Source organism: Oryctolagus cuniculus, chromosome 1 (assembly GCF_964237555.1).
Source record: "Oryctolagus cuniculus chromosome 1, mOryCun1.1, whole genome shotgun sequence".
Classification (NCBI taxonomy): Eukaryota; Metazoa; Chordata; class Mammalia; order Lagomorpha; family Leporidae; genus Oryctolagus; species Oryctolagus cuniculus.
The window spans coordinates 159,873,114-159,882,436 of record NC_091432.1 but is presented as its reverse complement, the minus strand read 5'-3'; the positions used below and the strand labels follow the sequence as shown (position 1 = coordinate 159,882,436).

Here is a 9,323-nt window from a genome sequence, read left to right as displayed (position 1 = left end):
TTAGAATTGAGTTTCTATCACATGCAATTAAGAGCCTCAGTTAAGGGGAGAGTGATCCAACATGGGAAGTGAGATACTCAGCAGACTCATAGAATGGCAGATGTCCTAAATAGCACTCTGGCCTCAGAATCAGCCCTAAAGGCATTCGGATCTGGCTGAAAAGCCCATGAGAGTATTTCAGGCATGGAAAGCCAAGACACTCTGGCAAAAGATCTCTGTGAGTGAGATCCCAGTGGAAAGAACAGGTCATCAAAGAAGGAGGTACCTTTCTCTGAAGGGAGGAGAGAACCTCCACTTTGACTATGACCTTGTCTAAACAAGATAAGAGTCGGAGAACTCAGAGGGCTTCCATAGCCTTGGAAACTCATGACTGGAGCATAGGGAGATTACTGATGCCATAGACAGGAGTGTCAATTGGTAAAGTCAACAACAGGAGTCACTGTGCACTTACTCCTCATGTAGGATCTCTGTCCTTAATGTGCTGTGCATTGAGATTTAATGCTATAACGAGTACTCAAACAATATATTTCACTTTGTGTTTCTATGGGGGTGCAAACTGTTGAAATCTTTACTTAATGCATACTAAACTGATCTTCTGTAAAAAAAAAAAAAAGAAATTATCAATTCCCAACCTGACTCTCACTGGGATTAAACATGACAATAGGTCTGTGCTGCTCCTCCGCACGCGGAGGAGCCGCACCGGACTGGACACTTGTTGTTCCCTTTTTTTACAAGTCCTTTCTATAGTAAAGTAAGAATAAGTAAACAGCAAACTCCCAAAGCAAGAATGAATAGAGAGAAATGAGAAAGAACGAAGTAACGAACTTCCCCGCAAACTCTCCAACGCACTCTCCAACCAACCCACACCACTATGCCGTCTCTCTCTCCTCCTATATAGTCCTCTCCACCAATCCGTGCTCTGCTACCCACACGCCGAGCGTGCTGCTCTCCTCCAATCAGGAGCGGCTCTTGCAGCTTGTCAAGTTGGTGAGAGGCAGCTGGGTAGAAGCTGTACGCTCCTCTCCCAGCGCCACATTGTGGGAGAGCAGATGCATAGAATAAGTCTTAATTCCAGTAACAGTATAGTCCGAGTTGCTCCCCACAGTCTGATCTGATTTCATCATCATTTAAAAAAAATCATCTACTATTTTTCATTTTATGTTTCTGTGTGGGAGCAAACTGTTGAAATCCTTACTTAATGTATACTAAGCTGATCTTCTGTATATTAAGATAATCAAAAATGAATCTTGATGTGAATGGAAGGGGAGAGGGGGTGGGAAAGGGGAGGGTTGTGGGTGGGAGGGACGGTATGGGGGGGAAGCCATTGTAATCCATAAGTCGTACTTTGGAAATTTATATTCATTAAATAAAAGTTAAAAAAAAATCACCCTCACATCTGGCCCCTGTCCAAGCCCAGTAATAAAAGACCTTCACATTTTGGAGACCCTACTTGTGAGAGGCTGCATTGGAGTCTCAGAATAGCATAGAAAGACTGGAAGAGAAACCAGGGCCTGAAATATGACCAGATAACAAGGATGAATCAGTGCCAGAGTTTCAGGAGCCAGAGGCTAGTGTTGTTCCTCAACCTCCTCAAAGCACAAAACAAGTTAAGGGTTCCACGTGGATGAAACTTAAATTCTGCCAAATTCTGCTTCTGACTCAGACACTCATGATATACACGCAACATATGACCGAATCAGGAGGGCAAGTGCATTTGTGAAACTGTAGTGAGGCACCTGGACACAGTCAGATACCCCTAAAGTGAAGCAAGCATGTTCTAGAAGCTGGTCATAGATAGAGTAAGCCACAGAAATGTCATGGTGGGAGCAGGCTCAGAGTGAGAAGGCAATATCTTTGCAGCTAAGCTAGAAGGCATCTAGCACTTGGAATTACGATTCTCTATGGCTTAAGTACATGGGTCACACTGATATATAGTGTGGCAGGCAGTTGGAAAAGTTGATTCTGGTGAGCTGATGAGTGGGAACTGGTGACACAACTCTGGAGTACCTGGATAGGCTGAGCTGTCAGAATCTAGCCAAAAGATGTGGGCCATAGTAAGAAAGGCCGCCATTTTCTGTTCTTGTGTGGAGGTTTTGGAGGATAGCCTTCCAATGGTTGGAATTGTTTTCACAAATAAACTTTTATGATAACTAAAATAAGGGTCAACAGGATTCCTTCATAGCGTATAGGCTCCAGGGCACAAGATTTTTGTCCCTTTTGTTCACTCATGAAAATAGCCCATAGAACACTACCTAGCACATGGAGGGGCTCAATAAATATTTGCTCAGTGGATACTACACACCTGCCCTGTGGTGTTGAGTGTTTCTGTAGGAGTTCCACCTGGTCCATGTCACTGGGTCAATGTCTATTTTCCTAGTTCCTTAAGGATCTTGTTGAGTGTCAGTCATCAGAGGATAGCTTCTGTGAGAGCAGAAACAGATGGAAACAGTAGATCTTTTTGTTTGGTTTTTGGTGATTGCCCAAGTTAACGTGAGATGCATGCTCTTTGAGAAGATCTCCTATTGAAGGCTGTTGTGTGGATCTGTGTGACAAGCCAGCAAGAATACTCCACCTTGCATCCACGGCAGGCAGACATTCCTCATATTCTTTCCTTCAGACCCAGGATGTGGCCTTAGAATTCTTCTTAAGTTAAAGTACAATTAGTAAACTAAAATTGAGACAAGTGATGGGGACCTTTCTCTTGGCTCCTTTAAAAATGGTAATGTAAGGTTTGGAGTGCAAAGTTCTGTCCCTATTTTCCGATCCTCCTCAGGCCCATGTGGACCTGCTTGATCCTGGACCAAAGGTGCCCCAGATTCAAAAAAATAGACTTATACATCCTGCTTCTCTTAGACATTGGCATTTTGATGAGGGATCACCCTGAGAGAGCTGGGGACTTCTCCCATATATATCCTGGGCCACTGGACCCTGCCAACTGTCTATTTTAAAAGGCAGAGTTAAAAATGGGTATGTTCCTGGAAACCACAGAATCTAGCTCTTCCTTTAACTGGGATCTTGAAAAAGGAAAGGATGGGACTGCCATTTGGAGCAGTGGGTTGAGCCATTGTGCGTAACACTGGCATCCCATATGAACACCATTTCAAGTCCTGGCTATTCCACTTTGATCCAGCTCCCTGCTAATTTGCATGGGAAAGCACTAGAAGATGGCTCAAGTCCTTGAGTCCTTGCAACCTATTTTGGAGATCTGGGTGGAGTTCCAGGCTCCTGTCTTCAGCTTGGTCCATCACAGTCCATTGTGGCCATTTGGGAGGTGAACTGGTGGATGGAAGATCTCTAGCTCTGACTCTACCTCTTTCTCTGTAACCATGACTTTAAAATAAATAAATACTTGTTGTTTTTTTTTAAAGGAAAAGTGAGGAGCAGTGGGGATTTGGGAATAAACATCTGTAGAGAGTATAGTGGTTAGCAACCTTCAGACTGGGCAGCACTTGTCACTGGCCATTGCACTGAAGCTTCCTGGTAGCTCCATAAGAACTGTATTGTCCTCATTTTACAGTGGAGAAAACACATGATAAGGGGAATGATGCTTTACCCAGGACCACACATAAGGGATAATGCCAGAACCTTTCCATTCATCCAGACTATGCTATATGTTCCTAAGTTCCTGTTATATGCCAGTGGCAACAGGCACTGGAGAGTGATTACAAAGGAAACAGGGCTACCCTCTCTGTTAAGCTGAAGTCTCCTGTATGCACTCTGCTCCACTTCACAGGCCTTTCTAAGGTTGTATTATTCATGATCATGCATTGCATGCTGAAATGCCAGGCCCTGTGCTATGAGCTCCACTTAGCTCATCTTACATTAATCTTTAGAATATTTCAACATTATAGTTATTATTATCCCCATTTGACAGATGAAGAGGCTTAGACAGCTTTAATATCTCTGTCAGGATCTCAGAGCAGGAAGAACAGAGCCAAGATGTCCACACAGCCTGCCGACCATAAAATCTCTTCCTCTGAGGAAAGAGCCAATACAAGGTTGAGAGGATCCTCAACATGCAACAATGTAGGGCAGTCTGGCAGATACCTAATTTTTTTCTGGTTCCCATAAACACGAGCTGTTCAGGTCAAGTAACAACTACAAAGAACACTTTTTGACGTTCAGAATGTGAATAAAGAAGGTTCATGTAATAGGTATCAGGCACAGGCATCACTGTCCCATAGATTTAGAGACTCGTCCTTTTGATTTCATCCTATAACATACAGGGAAAGGAATGTCTATTTATTTAATACACACATAAGTTTGTTCACCCAAAATAAGAGAAACACTGACCAATGTTTATTGTAATCAGTATCATCCTTAAAAATATGATGAAGAAGGATATTTCCTCTTCAAGACCATCCTTTCCTATTCTGTGAAAAAGTGTCTCAAAAGCTTATTCCAAATCACAGGTAATGGAATGAGTAGCTTAGTTGAGTATTTTGCTATGTTTATCCTACTTTTATTTTTTAAAAAACATTTATATCATTTTATTTTATTTAAAGGCAAAGTTAGAGAGAGGGAGAGAACTCTTCCATCCTCTGGTTTACTTCCCAAATGGCCTCAATGGCCAGAGCTGCTTCTGTGTCTCCCATGTGGGCACAGGGGCACAAACACTTGAGTCGTCCTCTGCTAGTTTCCCAGGCACATTAGTGGGAGCTGGATAGGAAGTGGAGCAGCTGGGACATGAACCAGTGCCCATATAGGATGCTGGTGCTGCAAGCGACAGCTTTACCCCCATGCCATAATGCTGGTCATATATTTTTATTTTTAAAGAAAGGATTTTCCAGTAAAAATCCATCATGGACAAATAATGAGACAAAGAAGATTTCTCCACTCCCTTTGAAAATCTATATAGTTTGTCACAGAGGATTTAGAATGTCATTAGCACAGCTCTTGTGGCTTATGTTCCTTGGATGACTTAGATTTGGACAAATCTGCTTTCTGGCCTTGTCCTGTCACCATGCTTCTCTTGGCCAGACAACTAGAAATGTCCTTCTTTGTATGGCTACCTCTTTCTAAAAGCTTCCGTATTTTAAAGTGTTAGATCATGGTAGATTTAGGCAGCAGTTTCCTCTGTGGAAGCATGAGGCAGTTTATATTTCTCTCTAAAGGCAACTGTCAGTGTCCACTAAGGACAGAGGAGAGCAGCGGTGGAGGCTGTTGGAAATCAGGCAAGCCCAGATTCTGCAGAGTGAAAAGCACCTTCCACCAGCTCCCTTCCTCTTCTTTCTTCTCAGGTAAGCTGCTCCCGGCAGTGACATGGTACAGAGGCAACCACTGGAAATCAGCAAGAGACCTTGTTTCCTCCGTCCATGAATAAGGGCAGTTGGGCCATGGATGTTCCCTTTAGGTGGCACATGAACAGCTCAGGAGTCTGTGGTGACTTTAGCATACAGGAATGGGACATTAGATAGCACAGAATCAGAAAAAAGTGATGACTTTTTCATGTCTCTCAATCTCTCTGACTCCATCAGAGAGAGAGTGTGTCAGCTTGAGGATGACATTTCTCTAACACTTCTTTCACATTTGGTGCAGTCTGGGGAGGCTGAAGGCTTAAGCATCTGGCAAGAATTTCATAACAATATGGAATTTTCATTCTGTTTATGGTTATCTTCTATTTACAACAAATCACACTGATTTTCAACTTTTGACCACGATAAGTTAAAAAAAAAAAAGCTGTTTAAAAAAGAGCCAGTTTTACAGTATTAAAGAGTAGAACAGGCTGGTGCCATGGCTCACTTGGCTAATCCTCTGCCTGCAGCGCTGGCACCCTGGGTTCTAGTCCCGGTTGGGGCGCTGGGTACTAGTCCCGGTTGCCCCTCTTCCAGTCCAGCTCTCTGCTGTGGCCCGGGAGTGCAGTGGAGGATGGCCCAAGTGCTTGGGTCCCTGCACCCGCATGGGAGACCAGGAGGAAGTACCCGGCTCCTGGCTTCAGATTGGCATAGCACTGGCCGTAGCAGCCATTAAGGGAGTGAACCAATGGAAGGAAGACCTTTCTCTCTGTCTCTCTCACTGTCTATAACTCTCTCTCTCTCTCTCTCTCACTGTCTAACTCTGCCTGGCAAAAAATTGAAAAAAAAAAAAAGAGAGAAGAACATATGTAACAAAACACAGAATGAGGTATGTGACCAATTAAAGGTTGGGAAATCCTGGAGTAGATGACGTCTAAACTCCATCTATTCCTGATATTTGGTTACTCCATGATTCCATAGAGACCAAAAAAATTCCCAAACTGGATCATGTATCCCATGAGCTAACTGTAGGCTACTTGTAGAAATCCTATTCTTTCTGCACCAGCCAAAAAGCAAACAAACAAGTAGCCACCAGCATTGCAAGACATGGAACTCAGCCATACCTTAGGAGAAAAGTGGGCAACACAGCCTCTGACTCTTGGGAACTACCTTGACTTGAGGTCTGCCTGCTGTTTGCTTGCTTCCTGCTTGGAACTATTCAGAAAACATGATGAAGTTGGTCAGATTTCATTTTTTAATCCAGTGATTTAGAAAGCAGGATGTCATAAGCCTCAGAATGTTGTTTGTATATTATGGGGTGTTTTGGGACGAAGAGGGAGAGAACTCCCTCTGTTATCTTGGTTTTACTCCTACATTCCTGCTTTCCATATATCTACATTTACATAGAGATAATATTTTCATTTATTTGCTGTTATTTGAGAAAGCTGCAATGCTGTAATATTGGTAGTTTATTATTCTGCATCAGGAATTTGTATCAGAAAGAATTTATATAGATATTACTGAGGGAGGAAATATTGTATACTAGCCTGTTGGACATGCCAGTGAGTTGTTGCCATGATGTGGCCAACTGATTGGATGAACATCCCTAATTTCTCTCTCCTCTTTGTATCCAAGTTCCTTTGCCATGCGATTTTACAGTTTCTTTCATGAAACTGGTGGGATCCATTTGATTGTCCCTTGATTCTGAATTCGGCCATATTGGTTGCTTGATCAATGGGGTATTAGCAAGGATGACCTCGGCCATCACCACGTCAGACACGTCTGAGCTTGCCTGCCAGAGGATGGAACACAGGAGGCTTCTGTACCCAGTAGCTTCTGTTGTTTTGAACTGAGTCTTTTCCAGACCTGAAGAGCAATCCAGGCAATTCGCAGAATTGTTCAATGAATGCTTCTGGCTTTAAGCCACAGAGTTCTGAGGGCTTGTCCTACAGCATTATCAGATCAGTAGATATCTGATTCTCACATTCAACTCCCCTTGCCCTGCTCACAGCTGGAAGAGGCAGCCTGGGTTCTTCAGGTTGATAAAGCCATTTCCTCATTTCTTCACTCCTCCCCCACCTCACTTCAGGCCACAGCTGGTTGCAGCAGATCTGACCCTTACCCAGGGAGGAGTGAGTGCATTGCATGACCAGTGACTCATCAGACTCTGTCTTTAGAAATTAAACCAAAGTACAGAGACTTTAGTTAGATGATGGCAGACTTTTAATTGAAAGCTTGTATAAAGCCTGACCACGTTGGTCATGTAAAAGTAGAGCAAGTCATTGGACAGAGTGAGATGGGGAGGCAGCAAATGAGAGGGAGAGCAAGGAAGAATGAAACAGATGACTGATTGAGTGACTCTGCAGAGAAGAGGGAAACGCAGATGAGAGTAGTCATGGCTTCAGATTCTGACTTTCCAAAACCACTTTCGGTGTCGTTACCAGTCGGATCTCGTCATGCTTGTTTCCTGTCTTTGGATGCCTCTGTGGTATCCTCTTACAGGCTTACAGCCAACCTTTCTTTAACCACTAGTTTGGGTGGTTTAGTTTTCTTGTAATCAACAGTACTGTCTAGTTGCGTCATTAGCACCTACAAGACAATCAGCTGTCCAGAGCAGTAGTTTCGTCAGAGGAGGCCCAGATCCTCAGTGCCGGGAACCCTGGTGTTCGGGGCGGGGGGGGGGGGGGGGTGCTGCTGAGAGGGAAGAGCACTCAGGGTCAAGGGTTGGAAGGAGGGAAATAAAAACAATTTCACGCACAATTATACTGAGGAACTATCCATCACCATCATTATACTTCCCTTTTGAGATTTACCTAAACAAAATGGGATTAGATAAACTGCTTTCTTTTCAAACCAGAAAGAACAAACACAGAGAAAAAGTCAAATAAATGATCTGCTCCATTCTAACTCCCGAATGTGATATTCCCATGACTTCTCCTCCAGTGGCAACAATTCAACCTCTTGAGCTATAGGGGCAGAGACAGTTTCCCTTCCACAGCAGGTGCAGGGGAGCTCAGTCTCATTCTCATTGCCATGATTGTGGAGGGTTTCTTCCCCTGTGGATCCACATCACCTTAGTCTCCATGCTACCTGTGGGGAATATGCTCGTTGTTTTTGTTTAAAACGGGATTGCATGATTTTTCAAAAACCCATACAGCTTCAGGTATTTCTGTTTTTTTTTTTTTTTTTTTTTTAGGGTATTTAATGAGAGAAAAGTCAGGGTCCTGTTTAGGAAGGCGTGTCTCATAAAAAGAAAGCAGCAACCTCACATATAGGCTGTCTGTGCCTGGAAAAATCAGTCCAATGAGCCAAGAGAGCACATCTCTCTGAAGATGCACATCAAGGGACGCAAGTGTGTATCAGCCAGAGCAATGATCCAAGGCTCCTGTTGAGTCCCATTGGATGATGCCCAAGGGGTTCTGTGACATCCACAGAAACAATCAATTGGGGCCCTAATGTTTAGGAATTTGTATACAAACCAACACAAATTCCTCCTTTCACTATTTACAAATTCCCTGGAAAGTGGCGATGCAAGAGGCACAGGTAAACTCACAGCTCACCCTCCTAACTCCCATCTCCTGGGCACACTTCCCTCTTGGTGCCCTCCCAGGCCTCCCTGCCTGCCCTTCTTTGTTTACTATTTAATCGTTGACCTTTTGCCCTCCAACTGATGCTCCACAAACAGCAAAGAATCCAGATTATATACAGGCCGTGTTCTACTTAGCACCCATCCCACTGTTGGCAGGCTCCTATTTCAGTGCCTAGAACTTGCTATTGTGTTGTGACTATGAATCCAACTGTATGCTGAATTATACAGTTATTATAATAAATTACACACTGTTATTATAAAATGGGTGACAGTACATCCTTGTACAGTGGATCAACAAACATTTTTCTTTCCGAGAGCAACCCTGGCACATGTCAGTTAAAATCAAATAAATAAACATTTTCATCTTGACAGATTTGTCTGTTAAAAACAATAAACTCAGATGCCAACCAAATGGAGAAGTGGAATGGGGGCATAGAAGGAGGGAAGGGTGGAAAAAGGCATTTTGCTTTTCATCATAGTTTGAGTATTTAAAATGGTCA

At 43.4% G+C, this 9,323-nt stretch overlaps 1 protein-coding gene across 20 annotated transcripts in view; it reads right to left on the bottom strand.

Moving 5' to 3' along the window:
• TRPM3 (transient receptor potential cation channel subfamily M member 3) overlaps window positions 1–9,323 on the bottom strand; it is a 1,025,749-nt gene that overhangs the window by 30,035 nt on the left and 986,391 nt on the right. The gene's annotated exons all lie outside the window — the stretch shown is intronic.